A 14,345-nucleotide genomic window follows, 5' to 3' on the forward strand; every position below is an offset into this window, starting at 1 on the left:
ACAGGGAATGCTCAAAGAACCGACTGTAAGTAGAGTTTGTATTCTTGTACTTAAGGTGGCATTGTTCCTTTTGTATTTAATTCCGATGTAATTTCAGTGTTTCGTCGTCAATGTGTATGTGCAAGGAATACATTGAATCTGCAGTGGTGAATCGGATACTAATACTGGTCTCACAGGGAATGGACAAATCACAGACTGTAAGAAGAGTCTCTATTCTTGTACTTAAGGTGGCATTGTGCGTTTTGTATTTATTTCCAATGCGATTTCTGTGTTTCATCGTCAATGCGATGGTCCAAGGAATACATTGAACCTGCAGTGGTGTATCGGAAACTAATACTGGTCTCACAGGGAATGCTCAAAGCACCGACTGTAAGTAGAGTCTGTCTTCTTGTACTTAAGGCGGCATTGAGCCTTTTGTATTTATTCCGATGCGATTTCTGTGTTTCATCGTCAATGTGACGGTCCAAGGACTACATTGGACCTGCAGTGGTGTATCGGAAACTAATACTGGTCTCACAGGGAATGCTCAAAGCACCGACTGTAAGAGGAGTCTCTATTCTTGTACTTTAGGCGGCACTGTGCCGTTTGTATATAATTCCGATGCGATTTCTGTGTATAATCGTCAATGTGAAGGTCCAAGGAATACATTGAACCTGCAGTGGTGTATCGGAAACTAATACTGGTCTCACAGGGAATACTCAAAGCAACGACTGTAAGAAGAGTCTCTATTGTTGTACTTAAGGCGGCACTGGGCCTTTTGTATTTAATTCCGATGCGATTTCTGTCTTTCATCGTCAATGTGTAGGTCCAAGGAATTCATTGAACCTGCTGTGGTGTATCGGAAACTAATACTGGTCTCACAGGGAATGCTCAAAGCACCGACTGAAAGAAGAGTGTCTATTCATGTACTTAAGGCGGCATTGTGCCCTTTGTATTTAATTCCGATGCCATTTCTGTGCTTCATGGTCGATGTGAAAGTCCAAGGAATACACTGAACCTGCAGTGGTGTATCGGAAACTAATACTGGTCTCACAGGGAATGCTCAAAGCACCGACTGTAAGAAGAATCTCTATTCTTGTACTTAAGGCGGCATTGTGCCTTTTGTATTTAATTCCGATGCTATTTCTGTGTATAATCGTCAATGTGAAGGTCCAAGGAATAGATTGAACCTGCAGTGGTGTATCGGAAACTAATACTGGTCTCACAGGGAATGCTCAAAGCACCGACTGTAAGAAGAGTCTCTATTCTTGTACTTGTGGCGGCATTGGGCCTTTTGTATTTAATTCCGATGCGATTTCTTTGTTTCATCGTCAATGTGAAGGTCCGAGGAATGCATTGAACCTGCAGTGGTGTATCGGAAAGTAATACTGGTCTCACAGGGAATGCTCATAGCACCGACTGTAAGTAGAGTCTGTATTCTTGTACTTAAGGTGGCATTGTTCCCTTTGTATTTAATTCCGATGCCATTTCTGTGTTTCATCGTCGATGTGTATGTCCAAGGAATACATTAAACCTGAAGTGGTGTACCGGATACGAATACTGGTCTCACAGGGAATGCCCAAAGCACCGACTGTAGGAAGAGTCTCTATTCTTGTACTTAAGGCGGCATTGTGCCTTTTGTATTTAATTCTGATGCGTTTTCTGTGTGTAATCGTCAATGTGAAGGTCCAAGGAATACATTGAACCTGCATTGGCGTATTGGAAACGAATACGGATCACACAGGAAAGGATCAAAACACAAAGAAGTCTCACTCTGCTTGTGCTTATGGCCTCATTGTGCCCTTTGTATTTGATTCCGATGTAATTTCAGTGTTTCATCGTCAATGTGTATTTCCAAGGAATATATTGAACTTGCAGTAGGGTATCGGAAACTAATACTGGTCTCACAGGGAATGCACAAAGCACCGACAGAAAGAAGAGTCTCTATTCTTGTACTTAAGGCGGCATTGTTCCTTTTGTATTTAATTCCGATGTAATTTCAGTGTTTCATCGTCAATGTGTATGTGCAAGTAATACATTGAAACTGCAGTGGTGTATCGGAAACTAATACTGGTCTCACAGGGAATGCTCAAAGCACCGACTGTAAGTAGAGTCTGTCTTTTTGTACTTAAGGCGGCATTGTGCCTTTTGTATTTATTCCGATGCGATATCTGTGTTTCATCGTCAATGTGAAGGTCCAAGGACTACATTGGACCTGCAGTGGTGTATCGGAAACTAATACTGGTCTCACAGGGATTGCTCAAAGCACCGACTGTAAGAGGAGTCTCTATACTTGTACTTAAGGTGGCATTGTGCCTCTTGTATTTAATTCCGATGCGATTTCTGTGTATAATCGTCAATGTGAAGGTCCAAGGACTACATTGAACCTGCAGTGGTGTATCGGAAACTAATACTGGTCTCACAGGGAATGCTCTAAGCAACGACTGTAAGAAGAGTCTCTAATCTTGTACTTAAGGCGGCACTGGGGTTTTTGTATTTAATTCCGATGCGATTTCTGTCTTTCATCGTCAATGTGTAGGTCCAAGGAATACATTGGACCTGCTGTGGTGTATCGGAAACTAACACTGGTCTCACAGGGAATGCTCAAAGCACCGACTGTAAGAAGAGTGTCTATTCTTGTACTTAAGGCGGCATTGTGCCCTTTGTATTTAATTCCGATGCCATTTCTGTGCTTCATCGTCGATGTGAAAGTCCAAGGAATACACTGAACCTGCAGTGGTGTATCGGTAACTAATACTGGTCTCACAGGGAATGCTCAAAGCACCGACTGTAAGAAGAGTCTCTATTCTTGTACTTGTGGCGGCATTGGGCCTTTTGTATTTAATTCCGATGCGATTTCGTTGTTTCATCGTCAATGTGAAAGTCCGAGGAATACATTGAACCTGCAGTGGTGTATCGGAAACTAATACTGGTCTCACAGGGAATGCTCAAAGCACCGACTGTAAGTAGAGTCTGTATTCTTGTACTCAAGGTGGCATTGTGCCTTTGGTATTTAATTCCGACGCGATTTCTGTGTTTCATCGTCAATGTGAATGTCTGAGGAATACATTGAACCTGCAGTGGTGTATCGGAAATTAATACCGTTGTCTCAGGGAATGCTCAAAGCACCGACAGTAAGAAGAGTCTCTATTCTTGTGCTTAAGGCGGCATTGTTCCTTTTGTATATAATTCCGATGTAATTTCAGTGTTTCATCGTCAATGTGTATGTCAAAGGAATACATTGAATCTGCAGTGGTGTATCGGATACTAATACTGGTCTCACAGGGAATGCACAAAGCACAGACTGTAAGAAGAGTCTCTATTCTTGTACTTAAGGCGGCATTGTGCCTTTTGTATTTAATTCCAATGCGATTTCTGTGTTTAATCGTCAATGTGAAAGTCCAAGGAATACATTGAACATGCAGTGGTGTATCGGAAACTAATACTGTTCTCACAGGGAATGCTCAAAGCACCGACAGTAAGAGGAGTCTCTATTCTTGTACTTAAGGCGGCATTGTTCCTTTTGTATTTAATTACGATGTAATTGCAGTGTTTCATTGTCAATGTGTATGTCCAAGGAATACATTGAATCTGCAGTGGTGTATCGGATACTAATACTGCTCTCACAGGGAACGCTCAAAGCACAGACTGTGAGAATAGTCTCTATTCTTGTACTTAAAGCGGCATTGTGCCTTTTGTATTTAATTCCGATGCGATTCCTGTGTTTCATCGTCAATGTGAAGGTCCAAGGAATACATTGAACCTGCAGTGGAGTATCGGAAACTAATACGGGTCGCACAGGTAAGGATCAAAACACAGACTTTAAGAAGTCTGACTCTTCTTGCACTTATGGCGGCATTGTGCCTTTTGTATTTAATTCCGATGTAATTTCATTGTTTCATCGTCAATGTGTATGTCCAAGGAATACATTGAATCTGCAGTGGTGTATCGGATACTATTACTGGTCTCACAGGGAATGCACAAAGCACAGACTGTAAGAAGAGTCTCTATTTTTGTACTTAAGGCGGCATTGTGCCTTTTGTATTTAATTCCAATGCGATTCCTGTGTTTCATCGTCAATGTGAAGGTCCAAGGAATACATTGAACCTGCAGTGGCGTATCGGAAACTAATACGGGTCGCACAGGTAAGGATCAAAACACAGACTTTAAGAAGTCTGACTCTTCTTGCACTTATGGCGGCATTGTGCCTTTCGTATTTAATTCCGATGTAATTTCAGTGTTTCATCGTCACTGTGTATGTCCAAGGAATACATTGAATCTGCAGTGGTGTATTGGATACTAATACTGGTCTCACAGGGAATGCTGAAAGCACAGACTGTAATAAGAGTCTCTATTCTTGTACTTAAGGCGGCATTGTTCCTTTTGTATTTAATTCCGATGTAATTGCAGTGTTTCATCGTCAATGTGTATTACCAAGGAATACATTGAATCTGCAGTGGTGTATCGGATACTAATACTGGTCTCACAGGGAACGCTCAAAGCACAGACTGTAAGAATAGTCTCTACTCTTGTACTTAAAGCTGCATTGTGCCTGTTGTATTTAATTCCGATGCGATTCCTGTGTTTCATCGTCAATGTGAAGGTCCAAGGAATACATTGAACCTGCAGTGGCGTATCGGAAACTAATACGGGTCGCACAGGTAAGGATCAAAACACAGAATTTAAGAAGTCTCACTCTTCTTGCACTTATGGCGGCATTGTGCCTTTTTTATTTAATTCCGATGTAATTTCAGTGTTTCATCGTCAATGTGATGGTCCAAGGAATACATTGAACCTGCAGTGGTATATAGGAAAGCAATACTGGTCTCACAGGAAAGGATCAAAGCACAGACTATAAGAAGTCTCACTCTGCTTGTACTTAAGGCGTCGTATTGCCCTTTGTATTTAATTCCGATGTAATTTCAGTTTTTCATCGTCAATGTGTATGTCCAAGGAATACATTGAACCCACAGTATTGTATCGAAAAATAATACTGGTCTCACTGGGAATGCTCAAAGCACCGACAGTAAGAAGAGTCTCTATTCTTGTACTTAACGCGATATTGTTCCTTTTGTATTTAATTGCGATGTAATTTCAGTGTTTCATGGTCAATGTGTATGTCCAAGGAACACATTGAACCTGCAGTGGTGTATCGGATACTAATATTGGTCACACAGGGAATGCTCAAAGCACCGACTCTAAGAAGAGTCTCTATTCTTGTACTTAAGGCGGCATTGTGCCTTTTGTATTTAATTCCGATGCGATTCCTGTGTTTCATTGTCAATGTGAAGGTCCAAGGAATACATTGAACCTGCAGTGGCGTATCGGAAACTAATACGGGTCGCACAGGTAAGGATCAAAACACAGATTTTAAGAAGTCTCACTCTTCTTGCACTTATGGCGGCATTGTGCCTTTTGTATTTAATTCCGATGTAATTTCAGTGTCTCATCGTCAATGTGTATGTCCAAGGAATACATTGAATCTGCAGTGGTGTATCGGATACTAATACTGGTCTCACAGGGAATGCCCAAAGCACAGACTGTAAGAAGAGTCTCTATTCTTGTACTTAAGGCGGCATTGTGCCTTTTGTATTTAATTCCAATGCGATCTGTGTTTAATCGTCAATGTGAAAGTCCAAGGAATACATTGAACATGCAGTGGTGTATCGGAAACTAATACTGGTCTCTCAGGGAATGCTCAAAGCACCGACAGTAAGAGGAGTCTCTATTCTTGTACTTAAGGCGGCATTGTTCCTTTTGTATTGAATTCCGATGTAATTGCAGTGTTTCATCGTCAATGTGTATTACCAAGGAATACATTGAATCTGCAGTGGTGTATCGGATACTAATACTGGTCTGACAGGGAACGCTCAAAGCACAGACTGTAAGAATAGTCTCTACTCTTGTACTTAAAGCGGCATTGTGCCTTTTGTATTTAATTCCGATGCGATTCCTGTGTTTCATCGTCAATGTGAAGGTCCAAGGAATACATTGAACCTGCAGTGGCGTATCGGAAACTAATACGGGTCGCACAGGTAAGGATCAAAACACAGATTTTAAGAAGTCTCACTCTTCTTGCACTTATGGCGGCATTGTGCCTTTTTTATTTAATTCTGATGTAATTTCAATGTTTCATCGTCAATGTGTATGTCCAAGGAATACATTGAATCTGCAGTGATGTATCGGATACTAATACTGGTCTCACAGGGAATGCTCAAAACACAGACTGTAAGAAGAGTCTCTATTTTTATACTTAAGGCGGCATTATGCCTTTTGTATTTCATTCCAATGCAATTTCTGTGTTTCATCGTCAATGCGAAAGTCCAAGGAACACATTGAACATGCAGTGGTGTATCGGAAACTAATACTGGTCTCACAGGGAATGCTCAAAGCACTGACAGTAAGAGGAGTCTCTATTCTTGTACTCAAGGCGGCATTTTGCCTTTTGTGTTCAATTCCAATGCGATTTCTGTGTTTCATCGTCAATGTGAAGTTCCAAGGAGTACATTGAACCTGCAGTGGTGTATCGGAAACTAATACTGGTCTCACAGGGAATGCTCATAGCACCGACTGTAAGTAGAGTCTGTCTTTTTGTACTTAATGCGGCATTGTGCCTTTTGTATTTATTCCGATGCGATATCTGTGTTTCATCGTCAATGTGAAGGTCCAAGGACTACATTGGACCTGCAGTGGTGTATCGGAAACTAATACTGGTCTCACAGGGATTGCTCAAAGCACCGACTGTAAGAGGAGTCTCTATTCTTGTACTTAAGGTGGCATTGTGCCTCTTGTATTTAATTCCGATGCGATTTCTGTGTATAATCGTCAATGTGAAGGTCCAAGGAATACATTGAACCTGCAGTGGTGTATCAGAAACTAATACTGGTCTCACAGGGAATGCTCTAAGCAACGACTGTAAGAAGAGTCTCTATTCTTGTACTTAAGGCGGCACTGGGGTTTTTGTATTTAATTCCGATGCGATTTCCGTCTTTCATCGTCAATGTGTTGGGCCAAGGAATACATTGGACCTGCTGTGGTGTATCGGAAACTAATACTGGTCTCACAGGGAATGCTCAAAGCACCGTCTGTAAGAAGAGTGTCTATTCTTGTACTTAAGGCGGCATTGTGCCCTTTGTATTTAATTCCGATGCCATTTCTGTGCTTCATCGTCGATGTGAAAGTCCAAGGAATACACTGAACCTGCAGTGGTGTATCGGAAAGTAATACTGGTCTCACAGGGAATGCTCAAAGCACCGACTGTAAGAAGAGTCTCTATTCTTGTACTTGTGGCGGCATTGGGCCATTTGTATTTAATTCCGATGCGATTTCTTTGTTTCATCGTCAATGTGAAGGTCCGAGGAATACATTGATCCTGCAGTGGTGTATCGGAAACTAATACTGGTCTCACAGGGAATGCTCAAAGCACCGACTGTAAGTAGAGTCTGTATTCTTGTACTCAAGGTGGCATTGTGCCTTTGGTATTTAATTCCGACGCGATTTCTGTGTTTCATCGTCAATGTGAATGTCTGAGGAATACATTGAACCTGCAGTGGTGTAACGGAAATTAATACCGTTGTCTCAGGGAATGCTCAAAGCACCGACAGTAAGAAGTGTCCCTATTCTTGTGCTTAAGGCGGCATTGTTCCTTTTGTATATAATTCCGATGTAATTTCAGTGTTTCATCGTCAATGTGTATGTCAAAGGAATACATTGAATCTGCAGTGGTGTATCGGATACTAATACTGGTCTCACAGGGAATGCTGAAAGCACAGACTGTAATAAGAGTCTCTATTCTTGTACTTAAGGCGGCATTGTGCCTTTTGTATTTAATTCCGATGCGTTTTCTGTGTATAATCGTCAATGTGAAGGTCCAAAGAATACATTGAACCTGCAGTGGTGTATCGGATCCTAATACTGGTCTCACAGGGAATGCTCAAAGCACAGACTGTAAGAAGAGTCTCTATTCCTGAACTTAAGGCGGCATTGTGCATTTGGTATTTAATTCCGGTGCGATTTATGTGTTTCTTCGTCAATGTGAAGGTCCAAGGAATACATTGAACCTGCAGTGGTATACCTGAGACCAATACTGGCCTCACAGGAAAGGATCAAAGCACAGACTCTAAGAAGTCTCACTCTGCTTGTACTTAAGGCGTCGTTGGGCCCTTTGTATTTAATTCCGATGTAATTTCAGTTTTTCATCTTCAATGTGTATGTCCAAGGAATACATTGAACCTCCAGTATTGTATCGGAAAATAATACTGGTCTCACAGGGAATGCTCAAAACACCGACAGTAAGAAGAGTCTCTATTCTTGTACTTAAGGCGATATTTTTCCTTTTGTATTTAATTCCGATGTAATTTCAGTGTTTCATCGTCAATGTGTATGTCCAAGGAATACAATGAACCTGCAGTGGTATATCGGATACTAATATTGCTCTCACAGGGAATGCTCAAAGCACCGACTCTAAGAAGAGTCTCCATTCTTGTACTTACGGTGGCATTGTGCCTTTGTACTTAATTCCGATGCGATTCCTGTGTTTCATTGTCAATGTGAAGGTCCAAGGAATACATTGAACCTGCAGTGGCGTATCGGAAACTAGTACGGGTCGCACAGGTAAGGATCAAAACACAGACTTTAAGAAGTCTCACTCTTCTTGCACTTATGGCGGCATTGTGCCTTTTGTATTTAATTCCGATGTAATTTCAGTGTTTCATCGTCAATGTGTATGTCCAAGGAATACATTGAATCTGCAGTGGTGTATCGGATACTAATACTGGTCTCACAGGGAATGCACAAAGCACAGACTGTAAGAAGAGTCTCTATTCTTGTACTTAAGGCGGCATTGTGCCTTTTGTATTTAATTCCAATGCGATTTATGTGTTTAATCGTCAATGTGAAAGTCCAAGGAATACATTGAACATGCAGTGGTGTATCGGAAACTAATACTGGTCTCACAGGGAATGCTCAAAGCACCGACAGTAAGAGGAGTCTCTATTCTTGTACTTAAGGCGGCATTGTTCCTTTTGTATTTAATTACGATGTAATTGCAGTGTTTCATCGTCAATGTGTATGTCCAAGGAATACATTGAATCTGCAGTGGTGTATCGGATACTAATACTGCTCTCACATGGAACGCTCAAAGCACAGACTGTAAGAATAGTCACTATTCTTGTACTTAAAGCGGCATTGTGCCTTTTGTATTTAATTCCGATGCGATACCTGTATTTCATCGTCAATGTGAAGGTCCAAGGAATACATTGAACCTGCAGTGGCGTATCGAAAACTAATACGGGTCGCACAGGTAAGGATCAAAACACAGACTTTAAGAAGTCTGACTCTTCTTGCACTAACGGCGGCATTGTGCCTTTTGTATTTAATTCCGATGTAATTTCATTGTTTCATCGTCAATGTGTATGTCCAAGGAATACATTGAATCTGCAGTGGTGTATCGGATACTATTACTAATCTCACAGGGAATGCACAAATCACAGACTGTAAGAAGAGTCTCTATTTTTGTACTTCAGGCGGCATTGTGCCTTTTGTATTTAATTCCAATGCGATTCCTGTGTTTCATCGTCAATGTGAAGGTCCAAGGAATACATTGACCCTGCAGTGGCGTATCGGAAACTAATACGGGTCGCACAGGTAAGGATTAAAACACAGACATTAAGAAGTCTGACTCTTCTTGCACTAATGGGGGCATTGTGCCTTTTGTATTTAATTCCGATGTAATTTCAGTGTTTCATCGTCAATGTGTATGTCCAAGGAATACATTGAATCTGCAGTGGTGTATCGGATACAAATACAGGTCTCACAGGGAATGCTGAAAGCACAGACTGTAATAAGAGTCTCTATTCTTGTACTTAAGGCGGCATTGAGCCTTTTGTGTTTAATTCCGATGCATTTTTGTGTTTCATCGTCAATGTGAAGTTCCAAGGAATACATTGAACCTGCAGTGGTGTATCGGAAACTAATACTGGTCTCACAGGGAATGCTAAAATTAACGACTGTAAGTATAGTCTGTATTCTTGTACTTAAAGCGGCATTGTGCCTTTTGTATTTAATTCCGATGCGATTTCTGTTCTTCATTGTCAATGTGAAGGTCCAAGGAATACACTGAACCTTCAGTGGTGTATCGGACACTAATACTGGTCTCACAGGGAATGCTCAAAGCACAGACTGTAAGAAGAGTCTCTATTCTTGTACTTAAGGCGGCATTGTGCCTTTTGTATTTAATTCCAATGCGATCTTTGTTTAATCGTCAATGTGAAAGTCAAAGGAATACATTGAACATGCAGTGGTGTATCGGAAACTAATACTGGTCTCTCAGGGAATGCTCAAAGCACCGACAGTAAAAGGAGTCTCTATTCTTGTACTTAAGGCGGCATTGTTCCTTTTGTATTTAATTCCGATGTAATTGCAGTGTTTCATCGTCAATGTGTATTACCAAGGAATACATTGAATCTGCAGTGGTGTATCGGATACTAATACTGGTCTCACAGGGAACGCTCAAAGCACAGACTGTAAGAATAGTCTCTACTCTTGTACTTAAAGCTGCATTGTGCCTGTTGTTTTTAATTCCGATGCGATTCCTGTGTTTCATCGTCAATGTGATGGTCCAAGGAATACATTGAACCTGCAGTGGTATATAGGAAAGCAATACTGGTCTCACAGGAAAGGATCAAAGCACAGACTATAAGAAGTCTCACTCTGCTTGTACTTAAGGCGTCGTATTGCCCTTTGTATTAAATTCCGATGTAATTTCAGTTTTTCATCGTCAATGTGTATGTCCAAGGAATACATTGAACCCACAGTATTGTATCGAAAAATAATACTGGTTTCACTGGGAATGCTCATAGCACCGACAGTAAGAAGAGTCTCTATTCTTGTACTTAAGGCGATATTGTTCCTTTTGTATTTAATTCCGATGTAATTGCAGTGTTTCATCGTCAATGTGTATTACCAAGGAATACATTGAATCTGCAGTGGTGTATCGGATACTAATACTGGTCTGACAGGGAACGCTCAAAGCACAGACTGTAAGAATAGTCTCTACTCTTGTACTTAAAGCGGCATTGTGCCTTTTGTATTTAATTCCGATGCGTTTCCTGTATTTCATCGTCAATGTGAAGGTCCAAGGAATACATTGAACCTGCAGTGGCGTATCGGAAACTAATACGGGTCGCACAGGTAAGGATCAAAACACAGAATTTAAGAAGTCTCACTCTTCTTGCACTTATGGCGGCATTGTGCCTTTTGTATTTAATTCCGATGTAATTTCAGTGTTTCATCGTCAATGTGTATGTCCGAGGAATACATTGAATCTGCAGTGGTGTATCGGATACTAATACTGGTCACACAGGGAATGCTCAAAGCACAGACTGTAAGAAGAGTCTCTATTCTTGTACTTAATGCGGCATTGTGCCTTTTGTATTTAATTCCAATGCGATTTATGTGTTTCATCGTCAATGTGAAAGTCCTAGGAATACATGGATCATGCAGTGGTGTATCGGAAACTAATACTGGTCTCACAGGGAATGCACAAAGCACCGACAGTAAGAGGAGTCTCTATTCTTGTACTTAAGGCGGCATTGCTCCTTTTGTATTTAATTCCGATGCGAATTCTGTGTTTCATCGTCAATGAGAAGGTCCAAGGAATACATTGAACCTGCAGTGGTGTATCGGAAACTAATACTAGTCTCACAGGGAATGCTCAAACACCGTCTGCAAGAAGAGTGTCTATTCTTGTACTTAAGGCGGCATTGTGCCTTTTGTATTTAATTCCGTTGCCATTTCTGTGATTCATCGTCAATGTGAAGGTCCAAGGAATGCACTGATTTTGCAGTGGTGTATCGTAAACTAATACTGGTCTCACAGGGAATACTCAAAGCATCGACTGTTAGAAGAGTCTGTATTCTTGTACTTAAGGCGGCATTGTTCTTTTTGTATTTAATTCCGATGTGATTTCTGTGTTTAATCGTCAATGTGAAGGTCCAAGGAATACATTGAACCTGCAGTGGTGTATCGGAAACTAATACTGGTCTCACAGGGAATGCTCAAAGCACCGACTGAACGAAGAGTCTCTGTTCTTGTACTTAAGGCGGCATTGTGCCTTCTGTATTTAATTCCGATGCGATTTCTGTGTTTCATCGTCAATTTGAAGGTTCAAGGAATACATTTAACCTGCAGTGGCGTATCGAAAACTAATACGGGTCGCACAGGAAAGGATCAAAACACAGACTCTAAGAAGTCTCACTGTTCTTGCACTTATGGCGGCATTGTGCCTTTTGTATTTAATTCCGATGTAATTTCAGTGTTTCATCGTCAATGTGTATGTCCAATGAATACATTGAACCTGCAGTGGTGTATCGGAAACTAATACTGGTCTCACAGGGAATGCTCAAAACACCGACTGTAAGAAGAGTCTCTATTCTTGTACTTAAGGCGGCATTGCGGCTTTTGTATATAATTACGATGCAATTTCTGTGTGTCATCGTCAATGGGATGGTCCACGGTATACATTGAACCTCCAGTGGTGTATCGGCAACTAATACTGGTCTCACAGGGAATGCTCAAAGCACCGACTGTATGAAGAGTCTCTATTTTTGTACTGTCCTGACGGCTTACCAGAGAGGACATTATCATCGTTGATAAAGAACGTCCGTCCTCAGAGACCAAAAACAGGAAAAGTTAACGTAATATTGGTGAACTGCAGGAGTATCCAGGGCAAGGTTCCTGAATTAGTATTTCTTATTGAAGGAAATAGTGCGCATATAGTATTAGGAACGGAAAGTGGGTTAAAACCGGAAGTGAACAGTAACGAAATCCTAGACACAGAATGGAATATATACCGCAAGGATAGGATAAACGCCAATGGTGGAGTAGTATTTATAGCAGTAAAGAATTCAATAATATCCAGTGAAGTGTTTAGCGAATGCGAATGTGAAATAATCTGGGTTAAGTTAAGTATCAAACGTGGGTCAGATATGATAGTCGGATGCTTCTATAGACCACCAGCATCAGCAACCGTAGTAGTTGAGCGCCTCAGAGAGAACCTGCAGAACGTCGTGAAGAAGTTTCGTGATCGTACTATTGTAATAGGGGGAGACTTCAATCTACCAGGTATAGAATGGGATAGTCACACAATCAGAACTGGAGCCAGGGACAGAGACTCTTGTGACATTATCCTGACTGCCTTGTCCGAGAATTACTTCGAGCAGATAGTTAGAGAACGAACTCGTGAAGCTAACGTTTTAGACCTCATAGCAACAAATAGACCGGAACTTTTCGACTCCGTGAATGTAGAAGAGGGTATCAGTGATCATAAGTCAGTGGTTGCATCAATGACTACAAGTGTAATAAGAAATGCCAAGAAAGGAAGGAAAATATATTTGCTTAACAAGAGTGATAGGGCACAAATCGCAGAATATCTGAGTGACCACCATCAAAAGTTCATTTCTGAGGAAGAGGATGTGGAACAAAAATGGAAGAAATTCAGAAACATCGTCCAGTACGCCTTAGATAAGTTCGTACCGACTAAGGTCCAAAGCGAGGGGAAAGATCCACCGTGGTATAACAATCATGTACGAAAGGTACTACGGAAACAAAGAAAGCTTCATTATAGGTTTAAGAGTAGTCGAATCATAGCTGATAAGGAAAAGCTGAACGAAGCGAAAAAGAGCGTAAAGAGAGCAATGAGAGAAGCATTCAACGAATTCGAACATAAAACTTTGGCAAACAATCTAAACAAGAACCCTAAAAAGTTTTGGTCATATGTAAAATCGGTAAGCGGATCTAAATCCCCTATTCAGTCACTCGTTGACCACGATGGCACCGAAACAGAGGACGACCGAAGAAAGGCAGAATTACTGAATTCAGTGTTCCGAAACTGTTTCACTGCGGAAAATCGTAACACGGTCCCTGACTTCAGCCGTCGCACGGACGCCAAAATGGAAAATATTGAAATAAACGATATCGGAATTGAAAAACAACTGCTATCACTTAGTAGCGGAAGAGCATCCGGACCAGACGAGATACCCTTAAGATTCTACAGTGATTATGCTAAAGAACTTGCCCCCTTTCTATCAGCAATTTATCGTAGATCGCTGGAAGAACGTAAAGTACCTAGCGACTGGAAGAAAGCGCAGGTCGTTCCCATTTTCAAGAAGGGTCATAAATCAGATGCGAATAATTATAGGCCTATTTCGCTTACGTCAATCTGTTGTAGAATAATGGAACATGTTTTGTGTTCTCGTATTATGACGTTCTTAGATAATACAAATCTCCTTCATCATAACCAACATGGATTCCGCAAACAGAGATCATGTGAAACTCAGCTCGCCCTATTTGCCAAAGAAATTCACAGT

Source organism: Schistocerca americana, unplaced genomic scaffold (assembly GCF_021461395.2).
Source record: "Schistocerca americana isolate TAMUIC-IGC-003095 unplaced genomic scaffold, iqSchAmer2.1 HiC_scaffold_13, whole genome shotgun sequence".
In the NCBI taxonomy this organism is placed as follows: domain Eukaryota; kingdom Metazoa; phylum Arthropoda; class Insecta; order Orthoptera; family Acrididae; genus Schistocerca; species Schistocerca americana.